The 26731-nt window shown below is 36.1% G+C and overlaps 1 protein-coding gene across 1 annotated transcript in view; it reads right to left on the reverse strand.

Moving 5' to 3' along the window:
* LOC127505315 (leucine-rich repeat and immunoglobulin-like domain-containing nogo receptor-interacting protein 3) overlaps positions 1 to 22437 on the reverse strand; it is a 45483-nt gene extending 23046 nt beyond the window's left edge. Inside the window, exon 1 of the mRNA XM_051880784.1 lies at positions 22058 to 22437. The gene's annotated coding sequence lies outside the window, so the exon portion shown is untranslated. The remainder of the gene's footprint in view (positions 1 to 22057) is intronic.
* Positions 22438 to 26731: the final 4294 nt, after the last annotated feature.

Consider the following 26731-nt stretch of genomic DNA (forward strand, 5'->3'; position numbering starts at 1 on the left):
TTTTTGAACAAATCTCTTGAATGAATGATTCAATGACTCACTCATAAATACTTCACTTGTTTTATTACTGGATGAATCAGCGTTTTTGAACAAATCTCTTGAATGAATGATTCAATGACTAACTCATAAATACTTCACTTGTTTTATTACTGGATGAATCAGCGTTTTTGAACAAATCTCTTGAATGAATGATTCAATGACTCACTCATAAAGACTTCACCTGTTTCATTACTGGATGAATCAGCATTTTGAAGGAATCTCTTGAATGAATGATTCAATGACAAATACATTTTTTACAGTCACTTATAGCCATCTACTGGTTACTTTCAGAAGGTGCTTTACTTTATTTTGATCATTACTGTAGACATCAATGTTTATATCCGAACTATAAACTTTTATACTTCTGTGATAATTTGAATATTTGTAAGACTATACAATGACTATATTGTAAGACTATATAATGATACTGTGTGGTTGAAAAGACTGTGAAGCTGTTTCATATCTATACATGACAACGGCTCTCTTTGGCTCAGAACACAGATCTAAATGTTCGCTGTGATCGTACTTGTCGAATGTTTAATAGACAGAGCTGAATTAATTAATGGCATTTAGGAATAAGATCATGTGGGGGTTGAATCAAAATCGCAATGTTTTAATGATTAATCATGAAGCGCTACAGTGAGTGTTTGAATCTGACAACTGCTTTTACTGTATACACAAGATAACAAGGGCCTAACGAGGAACAGGTGTGAGTAATGAATCACTATGGCCGCAAACAAGTGTAACTATGGAAACAAAAGCAAACAGGAACTAAAGACAGGACGTGAAAGACTGGAACTACATTTCAACATAAGAGTCCTTCAACACAAAACAGGGGAAACAAGAGAAATTGTAACAGTATGAAGGAATAACCTTTTCTAGTCTCAGTACAGTTCGTGGTTTGTAAGCAAAATGTAATGTATTTGGCATCCTAAAATATAGGAATGACAACCGTTTTCTGCTGCTGTGTGAATGTAGCCCATGAAAACCACAGAAACGTATGAAGCTCGAGGCCATGAACACACAATAATACAATAATATGTTCCGTTTGACTGCGACTGTCATCGGGCAGCTCTGAGGAAACAACAACACATCTGGAGAAGCTAATTTACTGCTCAGAACAAAACAGACAGAGGGATATGCTGGAAGAGAGGAGTGATTGAAAGACGGAGGAGAAAATGAGCAGATCAGGCGAGAGACGAGAAAGATGGAGGGACAGGAATGATTATGTGACCCGCTGCGAGTCCGGAAGGGAGAATGAAAGAATTAAAGCCTCTCGTCTCTTATTAAAACAATACAAGCTCAGCATCAGCAGGAAAACCATGAAGAGAGAAAAAACAGCACCTCATCCTAGTTTAAAGGATTCGGTCAATTAAAAATTACTTAAATAAAAATGTAAAATTAAAATAAATTACTTTAAAAAAACCTAATTTTTTCAAAAAAATTAAAAATAAATGATTATTATTATTTTAAAATAAGAACACTTACTAAAATGTATTATAATTAATTAAATCATAAAAACAAGATTAAAATGAATTATTTTAAAATAAAACAAATAAAACACTATACTAAAAATCAATATAAAAACCATACAATTAACAAAAGATTTTAAAATAAAACAAATCAAAATAAAAAAGCTAAACTAAAAATTTTATCATAAAAATGTAAAATTAATATAAATGATTTAAAATAAATGAAAATCAAAATAGAACACTTAGGTCTACTAATATATATATATATATATATATATATATATATATATATTAGTACTTTTATGTTGTTTTCCAGAAAGAAAAAAAACATCTAAACATTATAAATGTACTTGAAATTTTTAATTCAATAATTGCACTTCATTACAAATAAAACAAGAAAAGAAAGGAAAATAAACTCAATTCAAGAAACATTCTCTGAAAACAAGTTCTATTTTATGCAACTTTGATTCTTATCTAATTTTTAAAGAGGTTTGAATATTTTTACTGAAAATCAAGACAAAAACGATTGATTTGTACCTTTTTATTACTTCAAATCAAATAGAGCTGGATGGTTTGGCTCAAGGTTTACATTTATTATTTATAATAGAACAAAACACTTTTATAAAAAATACATTATCTACAAACATCATGAGTTCGATCTCCAGGAACACACACTAAGTTTCTTGGATAAAAGCACCAGCCAAATGCATTAAATGTAAATATAACTGTTGTTCTCAGTGGTTTAGACTGCAAGAGCTCAACTGTTGGTGCTATAAATGCTTGAGACTGATTGATTGTGCGGGGCAGAAACGGCAGGGAGTTACACACTATGATGAAGAGAGAGAGATATTCATGCCTGAATCTGTCTCGCTCCACATGAGGCCGGAGTTTACAAACACACAGAGTGTTCGACAGCGTCAGGACGACAAAACCACACAGACGAAGAGAGCACAGCTGTCAACAGTCGTCATGAAACGCTCCACACTTCAGAATCAATTCCTCCTCCATCACACAATCCAATGAAAGGACACTTACAGCCGGACGCCCGTCACAGATGACATGTTTACTCCCGACGCAACCAAAGTGACAACATCATCCGAATAAACACACAAAGAAGATATTGTGTACGAAAAGATGGCAGTGTTAAAATAAGACATTCTGTTTTTTAGCTTCTGAATTTTGCATGAGATGACAGAACTGAGAGATGCTGGTCATTAGGTGCTACAAAATTACAGTAAAAATTGTGAAATATTATTAAAATTTGTGTAATTTATTCCTGTGATCAAAGCTGAATTTTCAGCATCATTACTCCAGTCTTCAGTGTCACATGATCCTTCAGAAATCATTCTAATATGATGATTTGCTGCTCAAGAAACATTTATGATTATTATCAATGTTGGAAACAGCTGAAACAGTGATACAATTTATTTTTCAGGATTCTTTGGTAAATAGAAAGTTGAAAAAGAACAGCATTTATATGAATTAAAGCTGCAAGCAGCATTTATCTGGGTTTAAGCATTTAAGGCTTTAAAGCAAATATGTGTAAAAGTTTTATTTAGCAATCATGTAACCACTTTAATCATTGAAGGAACAGACCATTTTCAGCCAAAACAGGCAATTTACCATTGAAAATATACGGTTTTTAAAGCTTTTTAACAGTTATAGCGCCAACTATGGGCCATTCTCCATAAAAGTTGGCATGCTTCTTTAGAGTCATATGCTGCATGTGCTTACTTAATTTCGTGAAGTTCTGAGTTTTCGTTTAGGATTTATAGGCTTTTGAGTATATGTTGCCACACCCATTTAATAAATGACCCTGTTATAGTGACCCAAAGGGTAAAGTTCAACTTTTTTTTTTTTGATAATTATTGATCTAGAGAGTCCAGAGAATTGTCCTGCACTGGTTTGGTTCCGATCGGGCGAAAAACCTAGGACTAGTTTACAAAAGTAGGTTTATTCACGAATAATTAATGAACAATTTGATTGACAGCAATGGTTCTTGAGGCAAAGTTGTTCAGCATGAGGAGATCTATCAAATGATGTGCATATTGTGTGGATCTGTGAAACACCACGTGATTACAGAGGTGTAAAGCTTGTTAGCGCCAACTAGTGGCTGATTTCTTTCAAAATTGTTACAGACCTCTAGGACCATGAGTCGAACACACTCACCGAGTTTCGTTTCAATCGGCCTCCGTTAACCTTGTCTAATAGGTGCTCAAGTTTCATTGGCCGATGGCGGCCATGTTTTTTGAGATACGCTAATGTCCTCTATCGGGGGCATGATAGTCTATGAGGACATTAGCGTATCTCAAAAAACATGGCCGCCATCGGCCAATGACCAAGACACTGCATACCAATTTTCAAGTCAATCGGACTAACAGTCACGTGGCTATAGCCGTTTTCAAGTTTTTTTCGTGTTATAGCGCCACCTAGTTTCCAATCGACGCAATTTTTTTATCGTGACCAAAGATTGAGCCCGTACAAATGTGTACCAAGTTTGGTGAAGATATCTCATTTCATTCTCAAGTTATAGCCATTTCAGTAAAAGTGGCTCCGCCCTTATCGTACGTTTTGGCGCCCCTTAGCGACCGTGAATCAAACTTGCAACTTTTTTTAAAAAAAATTAATGATAATCAGACTCCAGAGAACATTTCTGCACTGATTTGGTTCTGATTGGGTCAAAAACCTAGGACTAGTTCGCAAAAGTAGGTTTTTCAAAAAACCCAAAATACCCGAAAATTTCACTAGAGTCTACGCCTAACGGTTCAGGAGTTATGAGCCATTTCGTACTTTTGACCGCTGTAGCACCCCCATCAGGCCGATCAGGGCGAGTCTTGGTGACGTTGTAGGTGGTATGAAAATTTGGAAATTTTAACAATTACAGTAGAGTTTCAGAGCTACACTCTTGAACCCCTAAATATAATCTTTTGTAACATTATAAATGTCTTTACTGTCATTTTTTGATCAATTTAATGCATCCTTGATTAATAAAAATATATATTTTTAAATCTTACTTACCCCAAACATTTGAGTAAGTATCAGTGTATGATGGTTTCCACAAACATCTGAACTGTTTTCAACATTGATAATAATCATAAATGTTTCTTGAGCAACAAATCATCATATTAGAATGATTTCTGAAGGATCATGTGATGCTGAAAATTCAGCTTTGATCACAGGAATAAATTACATTTTAAAATATTTTCACATAGAAAACAGCTATTTTAAATTGTAAAAAATATTTCACAATATTCTTATTTTTACTGTATTTTTCATGAATTAAATGCAGCCTTGGTGAGCAGAAGAGATTTCTTTATTCAAAAACATCCTGCCCCATTACTTCCACACTGTGAGCTCCTGAACCACCTGATGTGCAGTTACAGAATTTACATCATTTGTCACTGATGATGTGTTTATTCATTTTTCTTTTTTTATGCATTCATTACTGTATGTCTTGACTTCAGGTTTATGATGCTTCAGGAAAATGGGACCTAAAGGTTCTTCCAGCTCTCAGCAAACACACACCTGTTCAGGATTCAAATGCACTTGCCGCAAATCACGATTCCATTAGAGTCAGAATAAGTTTGTGATCCTTTCCAATCTGAGCAATCCTTCTCACCGGGCGCTGCGCGTCTCCTCACAGACTCGGAGCTGAAGCCGAGATAAACCTTGTTCTGCCTCTGGAGGAGCGACAGACTGAGCGAAACAGCTGCTGTCATTGCGAACGCTCGCTTTGTTCTATTATTCACGGCATATGCAATATAAGAATGCAGACGCTTCTTCATCAGACCAGATCTAACAGAAGACGCAGGGACTCCCAAAGCCATTTCTTTGAATAAACACTCATAAATAATTAAACGTGCCGACACTTTTAATAGAGACAGAGTTGGAGTAAATAACGCTGGTGTCTCTTTAGACTAATAGAGACGTCAGGCCCGTCACTAACATGAACTTTGTGCTGATGATTAATTGTCATACAAATAACTGCAATTAATGATTTAATTCTGTTTTGTTCATGTCACTTACAGTGTAAGACTAATGCTTTATTTAAACTTGGAATCGTATGTAATATAATAATAAAAATTTAAATAAAATAGGCCCATGTGATTTACTTTTATAATATAATATAATATGATATAATATAATAAAACCCACAAACTTTCATTTTGTATGAAAGAAGGCAAAAATTTTGTGGCAAAAATGGCAAAATGTGGTTGAAATTTAAACTGCACAATCATTGGGGTTATCTCAATAATAACTGTGATCAGATTGAATAACCACGATCAGATGATTAATCAATGGCAACAGGCTTAACGTCAGGCATGTGATCGAACTGATTACGCTTCAGAGGCCGAGCACATACGAGCAGAGATGCATTTACACACGACGAGAAAAGCCTCGCATCACGACAGTAAAAAACACATCTGTCAGTGAGTGAACTACAGGTTCTCCTGAGAGAAACAACAGAATTACAGGACAAACTGTGTGTGCAGGAGAGAGAAAGAGAGAGAGAGAGAACACTTCTGCATGGATGAATCGTTCGTTTCTAAAACACAATTGAGCTGGATCATGTGCTCGACTGTGCATCAAACTAGTCAAAGGACTCACACTCAGATCCACACCGGCCTCACTTCAGAATAAACTCATATTTGACCAGAAACAATATTTCAGTGTGAATTCAATGCAATTGAAATGAAGAAAGAAAAAAAAAAAAACAGGCAAAAGTTTGGAAAAATGTATGTTTCTGGAAGTCTCTTCTGCTCACCAAGGCTGCATTTATTTGATCAAAAATACTGTAAAAATTGTGAAATATTATTACAATTAAAAACAGCTGTTTTCTTTATGAATATATGTTAAAATATAATTTATTCCTGTGATCAAAGCTTAATTTTCAGCATCATTACTCCAGTCTTCAGTCACATGATCCTTCAGAAATCATTCTAATACACTGAGGAATAAATTACATTTTCACATAGAAAAGAGTTATTAAAAAAAAAAATCCAAATATTTCACAATATTCCTGTTTTTACTGTATTTTTGATCAAATAAATGCAGACTTGTGACTTTCAAAAACATAAAAAAAAAATTAAATTATTCGTTATTAACATTATTTAAAAAAATAGGCCCATATGATTTACATAAATGCTGTTAAAATTAACATAACATAACATAACATAACATAACATAACATGACATTTAGTGGCAAAATTGCTGTTTTTAAGACATAAAAGATCGTAATTATTCCGAACTTTTGACACTATTTTCACTAATAATAAAATTATAAATAATACTAATGAAACAGAAATTAACAACGAATTAAACATGACATTTTGATGTAGAAAGACTGAAATAGTCAGTCATTATATGAAAAAAGCAGCATGCCGTGAACATCCTGATGAACAGCACCATTTGTCTTGTACTAGAGAAAGAAAACCATACACGACATGAGGGTGAGTTTTCATTTTTGTGTGAATTATCGCTTAAAAAGTCAGCATGAAAGAGAAGTGCTATTCTTTTCTTCTCTATTGTGACATATATCCGAGTTAAACTGCTTCTCAAACAAGAACAAATGTAGGGCGGGGCGTGATTTTGTCTGTGGGGAACTGATTGGATGGTTGTGGTTTGCTATTGGTGGATCTCATGTGAGTGACAGGTTGCCCCGCCCTCATCATGCTGCAAGAGGGAGTGAATGATTCAATGAATTTGAATGATTAATCATTCATAATAAACACCACAATATTCCATAAGAAAACAGAATTGTCAATTTTGATGTCATGGCGACTTTAAGAATGCATGTTACCTTGAATCCGTGTGAATGTTTTAGACTTGAAGAAGATTCATCTGCGGATTCTCTCCGTCTTTAATGTGTCACTCTCCTCTTTCCCAGAGAAACGCCAGGCTGTTCCAGATCCTCCTCTGTGAGTCATGAATTTATGATGGGACTCAAAACCCAGCTCTGATTCGGTGTCTTTGTCCCCTTCATGCATGCCGATGGTTCGCAATAAATAATTCAGTGGTTTTTCACTCAAAATTATGATCATGGAGTCTGTTCATGGTGCCATTTGAGCTATTTTAAAGCAGAGATCCGTCACATCTGCCCTCAGACTCGCTCTTTGTTTTACTGTAAGCGTCTGGAGGAAGATGAGAGACGCTGCACAGGTGAAGAGGACGAGGCGCAGGTGAAGACGGAACGGAGCCTGAGCGTGTCTGTGGGAGGCTGAGATTACACATTTGTCATTGTTGAACAAGTAATATTCACACACTTGCTGCAGCAGGTTAATAAACCATCTGAATGTCACTGAATGAGATCTAATGCATGTGTCGATTGCCCAGCGAATGACTGATCCTGGACTGTGTCTATCTATGACATAGATAGGTGAATCTCTTCCTCCGCAGAAGAAATCAACGCCTACTTCATCACTGCAGCGTTAGCCCCGCCCACTGGTGTGTTAGTGAGATGAGGAGGAGAGAAGAGCGATACAGGACTAAAAATAACGATCCTATAATGCTAGGAATATGGTTATTTATTTTCAACAATGTGAATGTCTCAGCTAAGCTTTATTTATTTGCATTCGGTACATTTCACTGTGGATTCTTTGCTAAATCAATCGCATTTCGGCATTATCAGACTTTTACGACATGGACTCGACAGTAATGCAACAACATGTCAGTAACTGTGTTCATTCTGATGCCTGATCTGATATTAATGATTCATGTACAGTCAGATGATCTTTGTCTGTGTGTCAGTAAATCAAACCAGTGACTAAACGCTCAACTTCACCTTGTTTCTCTTAGTAGGATGAAAATAATCTGTTATTTAAATTGTGATTAAGTTATATATAGAAATCGATCAAAGAACGCTCCCTTTACAATCGCTGGAGCTGTCAATCAAACAGCGCGAGTTTATCAGTGTCTGAGTTCTGGACTCACGCCAAAACTCCCATTTTATTTAATGAATCTCTTAGTTACATCACATTTACACTGTTAGTTATGATGAAAGCATTGGTTAGTGTGCAGAAATTGAGTTGTAATGATGAGATCACTGCTTTCATGAGCTCAACAACATGTCTGTGATCGACTACAATGTTCATCACTGCAACCTTTCATGCCACGATCTCAATATAATGCCATAGATGGGTCATTCTACAGAAACGTCCACTTTTCTGTCCCTAGCCTTTACAGAAATATTACGCTTAAAAAACACTTTAGGATTACAATTTTTTTATATTTTAAAATGAAACAATATGTTATTTGAACAATTAAACCTTCTTGAGCCATCAATGTGGCAATATTTGTTTTTTAATTAATTATAAAAATTCCAAGCGCCACAGAAGTGCTCGTCCCCACAGTCATGTACAGAGGGAAAGTGCTTTATTTTGAGGTCAGAAACAGTTTTTTTCTACCATTTAAAATACAATAATTATACATAACTATCAAATATATGATGTAAATGACATAAAAAAAACAAATGCTGAATAAATCTTATAAAATATTTAATGAAAGTAGACGTAGTGGTCCCCTGGAGTTGTGTCACCGGTGTTAACTTTAACAAAAATCTCTTATTTTGAAATAAAAAATAAAAAAATCACACTGATGACATCACTTGACTTCCTTCTTCCTATTTCCTGAAGATCAATGAAGAAAGGCCAATGGAAAGTCCACTATCTCTTTTCAGTTATCAGAAATTTTAATTAGAAAATCATAATTTCATATGAAGCTTTTAGTTGAAGTCACTGGTATGACCTACTTTATTGTTAGGGAATTGATACCTTGCAGCAGCCATTTTGTAAAATGCATTTTTTATGAAAATCGTCACTGGTGTTACTGTTTTTTGTCTGTCACATTAAATAAAATGTGTTATATGTGACATGATAATAATTTTACAGCCATTGAATTCTGCTACACTTAAGAATTAAGATTTAAAGGATTGCATCATTACTTGTTTATAACTGTTTTTCAAATATTTTCATTGTTATAGCAAATACATGGTTGCGCAAATGAACTAGCAGCATTCAATCACACTATTAACTAACCTGATTAAAATAAATAACACATAATCTTTACACACGCCCCTTAAAACAAAGCGTTCAAATCAGAGGATAAAATCAGGGTAGGAAAAATGCCTTTTATTTCTAAATTATGACAATTTTTGATCTAAAAATCATTATTAATCATTAAACTAACATTATAAAGTTCACCCCAGGAACCTTTCTAAAACAATAATACGACGCAGTTCATGACCCCTTTAACTGAAGATAAATATAAAACAATATATTTTCACTGTCACTAAAACAAATTCCTAGTATGTGTAAACATACCTGGCAATAAAGCTCTTTCTGATTCTGATTCTGATTCTAAAAAACTTATTTTAAACGTATTTTATTTCCACTAATTACCAAAGCAACATTTCTTATTTTAATTTAGTTTAACTTGATGTACTAAAATATCTAAAACTAATAATTAAAACTAAAAAAAAAAGCAACAACTACACTACACTCTAAAAAATGCTGCGTTAAAAACAACCCAAGCTGGGTTGAAAATGGACAAACCCAGTGACCCAAACCCAAACCCATTTTTAGAGTGTATATAGACATATTTATAAAGAAAAACACTATTGAAAATGACAAAAACACACAACAAAATTACTAAAACTTTAACAGAAATTAAAATGAAAAATATAAAAAATAAAAACTGATTTAAAATATAAATAACTATAATAATATCACACTGGTCTAGTCAAAATATATTTTGTGTTCTGCAGAAAAAAGTAAGTCATACAGGTTTGGAACGACATTTTGTGGTGAATTATATATAAAATATATACTATAGTTAATTCAGTCATCATGTTTAGCATGCCAGTGAATGAATGTCTGCTCACGTCATCCTGAACTTTCACAGCAGCGTTTCTCTTCTAAACAGTTTCACACTCACAGGTAACAGCGTCTGTACAGCATTTGTCTGTATGATGGAACGGCGCCAGCGTCTCTGTGCCAGTCGGGTTTCATTATACCCAACACTCCTGTTGCCATAGTAATTCACTATATGGCACCTCGCTGGCGTCTTTGATGAATCTCTGTCAAAGCGGCTCAGAATCGCTCACGATTATACGACTCACAACAGCATGTGCAAAACACACACACACTTCATCATCTACAGCTTCTAGAGAGTTTGACCCTCATCTGCGTCTCAAGTGAACATTACCGACAGCAGCAGAGACTCATAGAGCTCTTCAGAAACATTCGTGACAAAATGTTTCACACCCACTTTGAGTGACACAGAGATTAATGAGTCAAACAATGACTATTAAAATATCACCCATCTGCTTTCACCAGCACGCATGTACTGCAATTTATCAAGAAAACGAAGAGAAAGAAACATGCATCTTCTGCTCAGCAAGGCTGCTTTTATTTTATCAAAAACAGAAAAATAGTGAAATATTATTACAGTTTAAATAGTGATGTACTATATGTGAATATGTAGTAAAATGTAATTTATTCCTGTGATCAAAGCTGAATTTTCAGCATCATTACTCCAGTCTTCAGTGTCACATGATCCTTCAGAAATCATTCTAATATGATCATTTGATGCTCAAGAAACATTTATGATTATTATTAATGTTGAAAACATGCTGTTAAAAACATCTGTAAACTGTGATTAACACACAACAATATTGACAAGTTACTGATGATGCAATTATACCTACTTTGAAATGCAATGCAAGTCACTTTGGAGTGTCAACAAAATGCATAAATGCAAACTTTAAACTTTTGAAACTAATATTTAAAATGTATATTCTCTGTGTTAAAGTATTAGTTCACTTCAGAATGAAAATTTCCGGATAATTTACTCACCCCCATGTCATCCAACATGTTCATGTCTTTCTTTCTTCAGTGGAAAAGAAATGAAGGTTTTTGATGAAAACATTCCAGGATTTTTCTCCATATAGTGGACTTCACTGGGGTTCAACGGGTTGAAGGTCCAAATGTCAGTTTCAGTGCAGCTTCAAAGAGCTCTACATGATCCCAGACGAGGAATAAGGGTCTTATCTAGAGAAACCATTAAAAAAAAAAAAAATTTATATACTTTTTAACCACAAATGCTCGTCTTGCACTGCTCTGTGATGTGCCACGCATGATGTAATCACGTTGGAAAGGTCACGTAGGTGGACGTACAAAGCAAGTGTTTACAAAGCGAACATTCAAAGATTAAGTGAAACGGCCTTTACAAAAAAAGGTAAAACAACGATGTCAGACGATTTTGAAGTTGGAGGAGAAAATGAGATAGAGTTTTTCACCCTACTGCAGTACTTCCGCCTTTCCAACATGATTACGTAATGCGTGGAGCATCACAGAGCAGTGCAAGACGAGCATTTGTGGTTAAAAAGTATATAATTTTTATTTTTTTTTATAAAGTGGCCGATGGTTTCTCTAGATAAGACTCTTATTCCTCGTCTGGGATCATGTAGAGCTCTTTGAAGCTGCACTGAAACTGACATTTGGACCTTCAACCCGTTGAACCCCAGTGAAGTCCACTATATGGAGAAAAATCCTGGAATGTTTTCCTCAAAAACCTTCATTTTTTTCCACTGGTCTTTAATAATGTTCTCAAAACATTAGCACAAAAACATTATTTATACATCGTTCATGGAATGTTTCAGTTGGACATCTGTTTTACATTTTTTAAATGTTACTACTTGTTTTAGAACGTTCAGAGAACATTCAAAAGTAACGTTCCCATAATGTTTGCAGAATGATACAATGGAATGTTCCTTTAACGTTCACAAAACCAAAAAAGTTTTTAAAACACTTTCAGAGAACATTTAGCACACATTTACTGTCTCTCACAAACTGAGCACGGGACGGTTATTGATGAAGCTGTGGGAGCGGCCAAGGATGGACGTTTCTCAATAATTAATTGTCTAATTAATGTAATTTATTGGTCCACCTGAGCCTTAATCAGAAGCCGATAGGAAGCTGATCGTGATGAACAGAGGAACAGGCAGTGTTTGGAACTGAATACTTGTGTACTGCAATAGTATATATACTGCACGCTTCGTATTTTTGAAAAATCATTAATTACCTCATCACGTTTAATTCACATGGTTAAAGAAAGTCTGCACACCAGGGTTATTGAATGAAGTCTGTTCTCGTTTTCTGTACAGTTTCCTGAAAGGATGGAAAGTCATTTTGATATGAGACCAAAATACCAGCCCTTCTAATACCAGTCGAGCTATTTTAGGTGGGTAATCAAACTTTAATCAATTTAATAAATCTTGCAGACATAAACCCTGGATTCAACCCATAACACGAACACGGGTCTGTAATTTCCTCTGCATCGATCGAGTTCCGCACAGCAGCTGCCCGTTTGATCTGTAAATCATTAATTAAAATGCAATATTGATAAGAGCCATATGACAGTTTGAGATTGCGTCCAGATTTATGGGCGGTCATAGAGAGAGAGGGTCATTTACAACTCTAACATCTGTTTCAGGAATCTAAAAAAAGTTATATATGAAACAGTGTCTAAAAACACACACAATCTCCACGAATATGCGAAGAAACTTCAAGAAGTACGTGTTGTATCAAATGCATCTTTAAAAATATGTAATAATTTAATGATTTAACGGTGGATTCTGTGAATTCAGATGAAAGTTTGATCTGAATCAGACAGCTTTGGGTTCCAGATGGAGAAACAGACTCTAAGAAGGTTTAGGATGAAGTTCAGACTAAAGAGCTTCAAGAGGAGCTTTAACTGCATCTTGATGTTGATGGTCAGACAGTGAAATGGCTGCTGTGAACGACATCGTGCAAAAGTCTGAACGGAAGAAATGGATCCTTTATATTCATTGTTTGGAATTTGATTTAAACTGGACACACGAAAGCTGAATTGAAAATGAACTGAAGTGTTCTTCCAGCCTGATCTGTCTATCAATCTATCCATCCATCCATCCATCCATCCGTCCCTGTCCATCCATCCTTCAATCTATTCAACCATCCATCCATCCATTTACCTGTCTCTGTCCATCCATCCATCATCCATCCAACCATCCATCCATTCATTTGTCCTCCCTCCCTCCATCCATCCATCCATCCATCCAACTATCCATCCATCCGTCTATCCACCCATCCCTGTCTCTGTCCATCCATCCATCATCCATCCATCCAACCAACCATCCATCCATCTGTCCTCCCTCCCTCAATCCAACCATCCATCTGTCTATCCATTCATCCCTGTCTCTGTCCATCCATCCATCCATCCATCCATCCATCCATCATCCATTTATCCTTCCAACCATCCATCCATCTGTCTATCCATCCATTCCTGTCTCTGTCCATCAATCAATCAATCAATCAATCTATTCCATCCATCATTCATCCATCTATACAACCAACCAACCAACCATCCATCATCCACTCATCATTCATCCATCCGAACAAACAATCCATCCATCCATCCATCCATCCGTCCATCTGTCTCTGTCCATCCAACCATCCATTCATCCATCCATCCATCTATCATCCATCCATCTGTCCATCCATCCATCCATCCATCTATATGTCTATCTATCTATTCCATCCATCCATCCATTCATCCATCTATACAAACAACCAACCATCCATTTATCCATCCATCATCCACTCATCATTCATCCATCCGAACAAACAATCCATCCATCCATCCGTCTAACCATCCATCCATCTATCATCCATCCATCCATCCATCCGTCTCTGTCCATCCATCTATCCAACCATCCATTCATCCATCTATCTATCCATTCATCCATCTATCATCCATCCATCCGTCCATCCATCTGTCCATCCATCCAACCATCCATCCATCCACCTACCCATCTATCTATTCCATTCATCCATCTATACAAACAACCAACCATCCATTCATCCATCCATCTGTCTATCCATCCATCTATTCCATCCTTTCATCTATCATCCATCCATCCATTTGTCTATCCATCCATCCATCCATCCATCATCAATCATCATCCACCCATCATCCATCCATCATCCATCCATCATCCACCCATCATCCATCCATCATCAATCATCATCCACCCATCATCCATCCATCATCAATCATCATCCACCCATCATCAATCATCATCCACCCATCATCCACCCATCATCAATCATCATCCACCCATCATCCATCCATCATCCATCCATCATCCACCCATCATCCACCCATCATCAATCATCATCCACCCATCATCCATCCATCATCCATCCATCATCCACCCATCATCCATCCATCATCAATCATCATCCACCCATCATCCATCCATCATCAATCATCATCCACCCATCATCAATCATCATCCACCCATCATCCACCCATCATCAATCATCATCCACCCATCATCCATCCATCATCCATCCATCCTTCCACCAAATCAACATTCAAGTTTATCTTGACAAACTTTGCTTTTCTAGTTAAAAAATTAGTTATATGAATTTTAATTAATTTGAATTTTTTCCTCACATTGCACTTCAGATTCCTGTTTGCTACCTCAAATCAAATTCGATTTAAATTCAGGAATCATACTGGAATTCAAAAAGCATTCTCAATTCAGTTCTGAATTTCCAAACGAGTGGATTTAACTCATGAAGACAGACGTTGTGCATCTCCAGCTGTCTGAGAGAGATTAATGCTAGCAGATCCAAACCAGATCTCATGGTTTAACCTTCACGCTACCGTCATAATCACCTCAGAGCAACATGAGGACTCTTGTGTGAATTTTCCTCAGCACTTAAATGAATCACTAATGTAATTATCTCATAAACAAGTACAGACGCCCTCCGCGATGTCCAGAAGAGATGAACGATGATTGCAGTTTTCACCCAGAAGGTCAGTTTATATTTGTCATAGGGTTGAACAGATCGAGCGAGAAACCTGTTGGACTTTACTTGTTAAACAGACGTGCGTATCCATCTCTTTGATGAAGTTATTGCCACAATAAGCTTTAGGGTGCACTGATATGATTTTAATTCAATTTAGCCTTCGGTAATAAATCTGTCTTTTTCTTTGTTTATCATTCATGTCTGCTGTGTTGGGCAAGAGGAAAAAATGTATCTATAAAAATAGATCTATAATACACTATCAAAAGTTTAAGATTTTTGAAAGTCTCTTCTGCTCACCAAGGCTGCATTTATTTGATCAAAAAATACAGTAAAAATTGTGAAATATTATTACAATGTAAAATAACTGTTTTCTATGTGAATATATAGTAAAGTGTAATTTATTCCTATGATCAAAGCTGAATTTTCAGCATCATTACTCCAGTCTTCAGTGTCACATGATCCTTCAGAAATCATTCTGATATGATGATTTGCTGCTCAGGAAACATTTATGATTATTATCAATGTTGAAATGGTGATGTAATTTATTTTTCACGATTCTTTGATGAATAGAAAGTTCAAAATAACAGCATTTATTTGAAATAGAATCAACTGTAACATTATAAATGTCTTTACTTTCACTTTTGATCAATTTAATGTGATCTTGCTGAATAAATGTATTAATTTTGGTTTAAAGAAATAGAAATTGCATGCAGCATCGCACAAGTTTTTTCAGTTACAGATGACTATTATTAGTTTATTCTGTTTGCAAAAGTGCCAGAGATAACGTGAGTAATATTCAGCTGATCATGTGACTTTAAAAAGTACTCATTTCCTTAAACTTTTTAACAAGGAAAAAAAAATGACTGAGTGCACCTTTAACTTAAACCTGCTAATACTCTTCCTGTGGTCTATTAGCCAGATTTTTTTTTTTCAAAATGACTTATGATTCATAAAGCCGGTCTCTCTTTGTCTCATCAGTCAGATATGGTCTCTAGCAGACAGTCTTTGTCTTATAATAGATATCTCATAATTCTACATGTCTGTTCTTTTATTCTGGAATGAATTCTAATGAGATGAGGATGTCAGAGGTGCCGCACGTCTGTTCAACACCGCTGCTACAGAATCACACTGTTTTACACGCCATTTATACAAAAAATAAATTAAAAATAAAAGTCACTTTTCTTCCAGTAACATCATATGCATTTTTGAACCCTTTACCACCCCAAAAAGAAATAAATAAATAAAATAAAATTGCTGATGTGATTCAAAACAATGACTTTGGCAGATCACATACAAAAGGAACGAAAAAGAAATCACAAATGCAATCTCTTTAATATCTCAATTGTTTCTCATAGACTAAAACTGGGGTTTGAAAGTGTATGAAATTATTTAATTGATTAAAAATGTAAAATTATAATAAAAAAAACAGTAGGTGACCAGTAGGTGGCATTGTGCCGAAACACTGCAAGTAGCCTCAGGTCATGCTTGTGATAACATGTACCAAGTTTGGTCTGAATACATTAAGTTTTTACGGAAATATTGCCTTACATCCATTTTGACATGCTCTTCATCCAAGTCATTTGCACTTTATTCGAGAACGGTTTGTTTTATCAAAAAGCTTTTAATAACTTTTAGGGTACGTTTACACGACAACGATATGCTTAAAATGGAGAAGATTTTCCTTTGAGTTTTCCACATACAGACGACACCCTTGTCAACATGATCCCCATTCACACGAATCTATGAAAACGATTATAAATGCTGTATTCTGCTGGCAGGCCATTAGATGGCGATGAAACACTTTAGACTAAACATGTAATACGCATGTGCATGACATCATCATTTTCGCAGATTCGCATTTTTGTTGTTTATGTGGAGAACGTTTTCAAAACCTTGAACTTTGAAACCTGTTTTCAAAAGTTTGCATTTTCAGGTACCCAAAACGCTGTTGTCGTGTAAATGAACGGCCAAAACGCATACAAAGTTTTACGTTTTTAGTCGTGTAGACAGACTATTAGCCAGCATGCTCTAAAGATGACACGAGCCAATTTTGGTGAAAATCGTGTAGGGCGAGTTTGAAAAAGTTTTTCGGAAATTTCAAAATGGTGGAAAATTGACAGAAAATTACGGTGGAGCTAGAGGGATTGAGTTAGAGACTCCAAAATTGCTGTGCTTAATGTTCAACCAGTCCTCTATCTGCGTGCCAAATTTCATAATTGTACGGCAAACAGTTCTATGGAAGGAAGAAGAATAATAAGAACACTAACGAATACAATAGCTACTAACAATTACTAAAAAAAGAGAAAATATTTTATTTGTTTACCTGCATGTCATGTGACCATAAACCGACATCAGAGAATTGTGAACATGTAAATGTGTTGATAAATTACTGAAATATTTCAAATTCTAAAACAAATTATGACTCAGAAGAAAGTTTGGGAATCCCTGTTCTAGAGATCTCAACAACATCTCAAACTGGGCTCAGATTTGCCAAGAAACCAAAGACTTCACTCAAAAGCCATCAAGACGATCTCAAACGTTTCTCTCAAGATCAAACGATCTGAGCTGCTGCAAATTCATTTTATAGCTCTGTACTCTTACTGAATGACAACTAGTGACTCGTTTGTTTTTCTCCTGAGGAATTTAAAACGAATACTTAACTAAGAACTCCATTAAGTTTCCTGAGCTTTTAAAGAGCAACCTTTGAGCCATAAAATTTCCCTCTGGGAGCATTTAGGGAACAAAACAAATAAAAACACCATTGTGTGCGCCGAGTTTTAATTACATGGATCCACTCCACTAATGGAAACTTCCAAAAACAAACATGACAAACATTTCCTGTTGCTACCTCGTTTCTTCGTCAAATGTGTTCCGTTTCTCGTTAATTCATTCTACACAATCAGATAGTAAAAACAGATGGCAGCACTGATTTGGGTTCGTTAGAGGAGCGTTCATTACCGCTGATGCCAAACAGGCTAACCGGTGTGGATACAGGGAACCTGCCTTTCCGTGACAGGACATCCAGACAGGAAATGCACAATGTTAAACATGTAAAAGGTGTAAAACTGGTCCTTTAAAGTCACCATGAAATCAAAATTGACCACTCTTATATTTATGGAATATTGCAGTATATAATCTAAATTAATTATCGCGCACATTATTGTTTGTGTCTCGTAATCTTGAATCAGAATATCTTCTCCTCCCTCTTGCAGCGACATCATCTCTTCTCTGATGACAAGGGCGGGGCAACCTGTCACTCACATGAGATCCACCAATAGCAAACCACAAGAATCCAATCAATTCCCCACAGACAAAATCAAGCCCCGCCCTACATTTGTTCTTGTTTGAGAAGCATTTCACTCGGATATACTGAATATCACGATAAGGAGGAAAAGCCTTTCACTTCTTGCATTTCATTTAAAATGTAATGTGCATCTGTGTGATTTTCTCACCTACTTGAGGAATCATTCATGGTGTAGTTCAAGGTTAGTGGTTTGTTTTTTCGCAGAGTATGAGCAACAGCAACAGTGACGCTTGTCTTAGATAACAGCACTAATGCTGCTCATTTAAAATTCAATGTACGCCTAACATATGCAAATGAGCACTTAATCAAAAGGAAGCATCGTACAAAAAATCCTCTGCAGTCTGATCAGCACAAACAATGCATTTATTCTAATTCACTGGTTTTAATCATAACTGTCAACCCGGTGGACCAGCTAATGTGCCATTCTGCCATAATCAAGATTATTTTGTTGCTTCTGTTCAGGTTCTTTGCTTGATTAACACAGAAACCAAATGGCCAGAGTGATTACATTCCTGCTGAACGAAGCCGTCTGATTCACCTTCACATGGACATGGGAAACAGAATGATGCGAACATGCATGCCATGTATATTATAGCTTCATTTCTCTCTCTCTTTCTTTCCATCTCTCCATGCTCCGTCTTTCTCACGTTCTCGTTGGCGGTTTGAGATTGTAGCCTGTTTAAAACCCTCATGGCCCCGGGCAACACGGTAACGCGCCTGTCAGAAGCACTTTCTGTTATAATGGCCTGGACTTGCGAACTGGAGAGAGGCAGATAACACGCTGCGCGCACGCACACACACACACACACACACACACACACACACACACACACATATATATATATATATATATATATATATATACATAAGCTTATCTCACATTCTGTTTTTGCCTGATTGTACCATACAGATATAAAGGGCTATGTTCCTAAACCTAGTATTGCACAGAGAAGTCAATCCCAGAACGCTAGAATAGAGCTTGCAAATCAGATTTTTTTCTGACTCTATAAAATTATGACTCCAGTAATATCATATGTCTCGTCTAGGGTTTCTGAAGAGATTTGTTTTATAATTCTAAACTCTTACTCAATGACAAATATTGACTCATTTGTGTCCGCTTTTATTTCGCCAGAGGAATATTTGGCATCTGAGACAAAGTTGATATCTAATTGAAACCTAACTAAGATCTGCCAAATTTGAAACACAAGTCTCAGAGCAATAAAATGTTCGTCTGGGGTGTCTCATAAAATAACTTTCATTTGGGGGTGTTTTCTCCAAGGGAGCGAGTGGCTAGAAAACTAATCAACAGTGCAAAAATACAACAACAAAAAAATTACAAAAAAAATGAGTCTGAAAAATCCAACACCAGCGAATGAAGACCAACACCAGCACGAGATCTTATGCTGCCTTCACAACATATTGGAAATTTCCAACTTCCCACTTCGTGATTACGAGCTTGTCACATTCAAGTGCTTTGTTGTTGGAAAAAATTGGAATTGTGGAGGATTATTCTCTCTTATTTCTTGGGGAAATCTTATTAAAGCCAAAATGTATTGAAGATATTTAATCTATATCCAAAGGATTTTGAATAAAATGAAGCAATTCATTAGTTGACAACCATATAAACATACACGAGCAATCTAGATAAATCAGCTTGCAGACGATTCTGGAATTTCAGTCAAATACAGTTTTATCGTTTTAGCATTCATATCGCGATGAGCGCATGTGTGATGTCATGTATAGGGATCGTAGTTGATCCGTATGGATCAGGCACCACAATTCAAAGTGCACATGATTCTCAGATTAACTGCAAAGTTTAACCATCATAGAGCGAAAGTCAGTTTAAACATTCAAAAGATTTAAACCATTCAAGTGCAAGAAGATGCGAAAGAGAACTCAATTCTAATCTCACACGCTGTTTTCTGTGAGTGCACACACGCGAACACCGAATTCTGTTCCCTTCCTCATCTATTTGTGCTTGAAAGGACATATACACATGCAAAATTATGTCAAAATGGCCTTCTCGAGTGTCCTCATAAACACAGTCACTTATGGCTTACACGAATGTAAACAATTGAGAAAGAAAACGGACAGTGTCACTAATGATAATCAAACGACAAAATACAAAGAGGAATCACTTTTGTGGCTTTAACCAAGATTAATTATACTTAAATTATACAGTGAAGACTATGCAGTGTTATTTTTGCATTTGATCATTCAATTTCTGTACCTGAATACTGTTAGACTTACCTAAAAAACATAAAGCACTGTTTATTTCATTTGTATCTTTGTTCTATTGTATTTATCAGTGCTTATAATGTGTTTATTATTTTCTATGCAGATTCACTCCACTACAAAATCACCCCAATCATTCAAGAATGATTAATTCTTTCCAAATAGAGCTATTCAAGTCATCTGCTGAAATTTTCATATCGCAGAAAAACAAAATCGATACCGTGCATTTCCAATATTGTGCAGCCCTAAAACACAGGCAATTTTCGCTGTCTATAAAACAAACAATATGCTTTATATTTATACATAAATGTAAATATTGTCTTTAATGGCAAGACAAGGTGATGTAGCTGTTGTGGAAAAAAACTAATAAAGAATACCAGTCGCAGAAGCAATCGTTCTCCAGCCATGTTTAAAGTTTATGGCACGCTCAACACGGAAACTTGGGCAGTAAAATAGAAAATATGACTTGAGAGGGCATTCATCTCCAATTTCCCACTAGGAACTCGTATTTAAGATAAATCCGATAGCACGTGAAGACAGCATTGAATCATACTGGTCTGGACTTAAAATCCCTAAAGCAGAAAAGATAAATGTTTACAAGACATGTTAATACTATCACACACTTTTATTCTGTGTGGCTTTTTATCTTTATCTATATTGATTTTATCTTTTTTTATAGTCTGTTCTTTGCATAAATGACAGAAAGCCTATTTGTTGACACCAGTGCACATGAGTTAGTGTGAAAATTAATTTTGAGTCAATACAATCTGGTCATGAAATGTGTGCCGGGCGACAACCTTCTGTCTCGTTTGCTTTTGTTCTGATTTCTAGAATAGAAACAGATATACTGAGACAGACTCTGAGACTCTTCAATTTTGTCTCAAAACAAATAAAGCCATAATACAGGACTGAACAACATCACACAGCCTGGATGAGAGTCGGCACTTTATCCAAACAAACTTTAAATGTTTCCTCAGCATCCAGGATGAAAGCGACACACTCCAGCAAAGAAAAACCTCCAGCTGATGTTGCATAACCTCAGTGTTTTCAGCCCACGCGCTCCACAGGTAGTGCGGCTTCAGGGTTCACCTGTTCTTGCCCTGTGTGTGTATGTTTGTGTGTGTTAGTGTGTGTCTGTGAAGTTCACTCACCCAGGTCTGGAGTGAGACGGCTGCGTCCTCATCTGTCTGTCCGTGAGCGTGCGCGTCTCTCCTCGTCTCCTGCTCGCCGTCACCTTCTCCTGTCTGTCCATAAGTCACACGACCGCGTCCATACGTGTCCTCAAGCCCGAGAGAGAGAGTGTGTGAGTGTGAGCTGTTTACCTCTGAGCTGCTGGCATCAGAAACGCCGAACACATACAATCCTCTTCCTCCACACGCACGATCAGAGATGCTCTTCCAGAGTGTGTCAGCGCGAGCACTCGCTCGCGTGCTTGTGTGTGAGAGAGACAGAACACACACTGTCTCTGTTTCTGTCTCCAGCGCTGTCTATCTGCTGCTGTTTGGTTTCGCTGCTGCTGACACACACTCAGGGCGCGTCTCACAAGTGCAGCACTGGAGCAAAAACGTAGCGTCGCTGAGGGATCGTGATAATTCAATTACATATTGTGCAATTCGCGTTTTTGTATAGCGATTTTTACAATACACATCGTTTCATAGAAAAATGCATTACATGTGATAAACATTTTGACATTTTCTGAATTCAAAAAGTATTTTAAAGGGGTGGTTGATTATGATTTCACTTTTTTAACTTTAGTTAGTCTGAGCATAAACAACATCTGCAAAGTTACAACACTCAAAGTTCAATGCAAAGGGAGATATTTTCTTTAAAAGAATTTGCTGTTTAAACAGCTTGTAGGAACTACAACAAGCTTCTTCCAGGGTTAGTGACATCACTAACCTTAAAATGTACACAAACCCCTCCCCCGAGAACACACAACAAAGGGGGCGGGGCCATGTTGGGCTGCTTTAGAGAAGAGGAAGAGTTGTTGTAGTAGAGTGTTGTTGACATGCCGTCATTTTACGCCGGACTGCTTCACAAACGAGGGTCAATTCAACACTGGATTTGCACAAAAGATGAACATGACGGCACATGCTAGTGGATGAGTTGAATCAACTCCACAGCAACTACATAAATTTATCCACTAACCATTCAGAAACGTCTAAAAGTTGTAACTTCTTCCTGAGTCTCTCCATCAGTGTCGACTCCGGTTTGAACAATGTAAGGCTGAACACCGTTACTGACAATCCTCATTTTGGCTGCGTGAGATTCTCCAGCTTTGTTGTTGTTGAGCAACCGAAGCGTGAGCTGTTAAAGCTCCGCCCTCTTCTGGAAAGGGGGCGGGAGCAGCAGCTCATTTGCATTTAAAGGGACACACACAAAAACGGCGTGTTTTTTCTCACACCCAAATAGGGGCAAATTTGACAAGCTATAATAAATGATCTGTGGGGTATTTTGAGCTGAAACTTCACAGACACATTCTGGGGACACCAGAGACTTATATTACATTTTGTAAAAGGGGCATTATAGATCCCCTTTAATATGATGCTAAGCAATTGCAATTATATTCTGGGTGGTGGCTTATGGAGGACAATATCCATTTGATTCTGGGCCAAATCTGGTTGAGTTTAAGATCCGAGTTTGGCTAACATACCACATGGAGTTACGGCCCAAGATTGGCCCAAAAGCTGCTTGCTGAAAGTAAACCAGATCCATGCCTAAAGCAGACCAAAACTTACCCACAACGTCCCCATAAATCAGCCATAACTGGCCCAAAGCAGTGCCAGAATCCCTGTAATCAGCCAGAAAACAGCCTTAATTTCAACTGCTATATCCCAGCTAAAAATGTTCTTAGAATGTTTTGCTAACATTCCCATTAAGTTATGAAAAATTATTTTTGAACGTTCAAAAGGCAGATTTTTTTAACGAATTAAGAATGTTTTTTCTTGGTTTATGTGAACGTTAGAGGAACATTCCATTTTATCATTTTGAAAAAGTTATGAAAACGTTATTTCTGGATGTTTTCTCAACGTTCAAAATGTCCAGTTCTTAAAATGTCTAAAGAAAGTTTTCTCTCAATGTTATGAGAATGTTCATCAAGTTATTCTAAGGCCGTTTTCTCTCAACATTATGAGAGCGTATATTAACTATTAATTGCGTTATAAGAACGTTCCATAACATTACTTTAAGAACGTTTTGCCCTAACATTTACATAACATTTAAAGAACGTTAGTGAAAGTTATGGGAACGTTCCCTGTTAGCTGGGATAATACTTGAGACACACTGTAAGTGTCTCAAAAAAAAGTAATAAAGTTGCTAGGGTGTTCAAAGTGTTTTTTAGAACAATGCTATCCAACTTATTTTTACCGTAAGAGCAGGAGCTTCTGTATGAGTCTAATATGAGAATGTTACTTTTGAATGTTCTCTGGAATTCTGAAACAAATTCCAACTAAAATGTTTCAGGTAAAAAGTTCCATGAACAATGTATAAACAACGTTTTGAGAACATTATTAAAGACCAGATAACTTTGAACGAATGTTCTATTAATGTTCCTGGATCATAACTTGGAAAGAACCTTGCTAGTTCTGAGAATGTTCTCTGTTATCATATTTTAATTTATTATTGTAGGCATAAACAAACTGTTGTGTTTTGCAGATACTTCACTTTGTCATTCTTCTAGTTATTTACCTAGAGGCTAATTAATTAATTGTTAGTCCAACACATTCACAGAAAGTACAAAATAAGGTGGATAATATGGTTGCAAGGACAATCAAAAGAGCCGATCCCTAAGCCTCTAGACAGTCTGTTCAATATGTTTTTAGGTTCAAGGTCACCCTCATTTTCACAACCCATGATTTTTGCGGGTGAAATTTTCCAAAAAGGTGTATTTCTAATGTTTACGTGTCAATTTCAGACTTGTTGTCACTGGCATCACATTAAATATAAGTCTGTTTATCCTGAAAAAGGCCCATAACAGGGTCAAAGGTACAACTTTATTTTCCTGGTGTTGTGATAATAGTGCACCTTACTCAAAAGAAGAAAAAAAAAGATATTTAATCAAAATACAATAACTTGCTCCACCTCTAAATTTAGACAATGTTAATTTTAGTCACAAATCTATTTAACCCATATTTTATGCAGCTTTTCTAAATTGTCCTCAATAGTTAATACAGTAATTTAATGCTGATTAACTTTATTAATTTAACAGAAAAAATAAGCTTTACCACTGGCAACTTGACCTTCAGACACAATCCACCTGATAATATTAAAAGAGGTCGCTGAATAACTGAACTCAATGACACTATGTTATATTATTTAGAGATGCTTTATAAATAAACTCACCACATTCATTTTTTTCTTGTTGCACAGAAACAAAATGCTTTTTCACGTTGACTTTAAAATGTTCTGTTGTATTTCACCATCATGCACATAAATGCATCTTTTAAGGCTGGAGAAGTGTTTGTGCAGCTCTACAGGAGAATCTGTGTGTCTGTGATTCTGTGCGTGTAACAGCAGCACAGAACGAGTCTCTGAGGGAGGTGGACCGAGCGCCGGTTCACTGTCTCGCTGCGTTAACATTGTAATTGGATTTCACTTCAGCTGCCACTAAAAGCTTGCTCTGTGTGTATGTGTGCACCGCAGTGCTTCTCTGTAAATCTACCCATTCAAATCGTCTCAAAAGGAAACCGAACAGAAGTAAAGGCTTTAGCACAGTCTTCAACATTTACTGTTTTCTGACTAGACTTGTGGAGTCTGACGCAAAAGATGCTGCACAAATTAATGAGTAGCTCATGCAAGAATTAAAATGTGCCCACCTTTCTTCTGTGGAACAAAAAAGGAGATATTTAGCAGAATGTTTTCAGTCAAATTTATTTTGTAACTTTACAATAAGGTTCCATTTGTTAACATTAGTGCACTATAATACTTTTAAGCATTCATGAATCATTGTTAATAGTAATTTCAACAATCACTAATACATTACTGAAATCAAAAGGTGTATCTGTTAATATTATTTTATAGACACGAGGGCGAGTAAATGATGACAATGATCATTATGGGATGATTTATTCAAGAGGCTCGTCTCATGCAGGACTTCAATAACTCAAGTTAAACATCTTTATTTTCCAGAATGCTTTATGAAGTAAATTAATGATGACATTAAAGCAGTGATTTCCCCAAACAAGCCGCCGTCAGACAGACAAACAACTCAATCGGGTTTGTGCAAATTGAGTAAATTGTTCCTCTGAGTGAAAGAATGAGCCAATTACTGATCTCGTTATAGTGCACATCATTTATCTTCTGTGCAACTTTCATGCAACCTCATTTTATCCACAAATTTACAGATTGCATGTGGATTTTGAAGTGCTATTGATTTTTTAAATGGCTTGATGTAATGTGCATTTCAGTGTGTTTTAGTATGAAAGCCCATAAGAAAAAAAAATCATGCTCTGGTGAGTCAAATTATCAGATAAAAAAAAATCATAATTATTGCTTAAAAGGTCATAATTATGACAAAAAGTCGAAATTATGACATACTAAGTTGAAATTGTCTAAAAGTCATACTTATGACTTAAAAAGTAAAAAATGTGACATACTAAATCAATATTATGAGATTAGAAAGTCAAAATGACTTAGTCATTTATGACAAAATGTTGAAATAATGAAAAGTATATGTCATAATTATGACTTTTAAGTTGTAATTTCGACTTTTTATCTCATAATTGACTTTTAATGTCATAATTTCGACTTTTTAAGTCAATTTCGACTTTTTATCTCATAACTATGACTTCTGAAGTCTGAATTTCGACTTCTAAATTCATAATTTC

The sequence above is a fragment of the Ctenopharyngodon idella genome, chromosome 2 (genome assembly GCF_019924925.1).
Source record: "Ctenopharyngodon idella isolate HZGC_01 chromosome 2, HZGC01, whole genome shotgun sequence".
Taxonomy (NCBI): Eukaryota; Metazoa; Chordata; class Actinopteri; order Cypriniformes; family Xenocyprididae; genus Ctenopharyngodon; species Ctenopharyngodon idella.